Source organism: Plectropomus leopardus, unplaced genomic scaffold (genome assembly GCF_008729295.1).
Source record: "Plectropomus leopardus isolate mb unplaced genomic scaffold, YSFRI_Pleo_2.0 unplaced_scaffold41716, whole genome shotgun sequence".
Lineage (NCBI taxonomy): Eukaryota > Metazoa > Chordata > Actinopteri > Perciformes > Serranidae > Plectropomus > Plectropomus leopardus.
Window position 1 is genome coordinate 1 of NW_024645697.1, and position 376 is coordinate 376.

Genomic DNA, 376 nt, shown 5'->3' on the forward strand with positions numbered 1-376 from the left:
TTATCATACCACGTCACGTGGTCACCTTAGCAGCTATGGTACGGAGACGAGGTGGCCGAGTGGTTAAGGCGATGGACTGCTAATCCATTGTGCTCTGCACGCGTGGGTTTGAATCCCATCCTCGTCGCTTCCCAGTTTGCTGACAGATGCTGTGTTGACAGTATAACCAACTCCAGTAATAAATACACGCTTTAGAGCAGTCAAATTCTCCCACAAAATTGCTCACTTTCTCATTGACACAAGAAGACTTGCCTTGTTGCGCTGCTCGTTAGCCAGCGATCCTGTTCATGGCTTGCATGATTTGTGGTGCTGTATTCCAATGGCGCAGGGCAAAGGAAACTGGTCGCTCCTTGTTGTCTTTACAGGGGTGGTGAGT

General features: G+C 49.2%; 1 non-coding gene across 1 annotated transcript; it reads left to right on the forward strand.

The window, feature by feature from the left end:
• Positions 1 to 45: 45 nt before the first annotated feature.
• On the forward strand, positions 46 to 127 carry trnas-gcu. Its single transcript has one exon. It is a non-coding gene; the product is annotated as a tRNA-Ser (tRNA).
• The last annotated feature ends 249 nt before the right edge of the window (positions 128 to 376 follow it).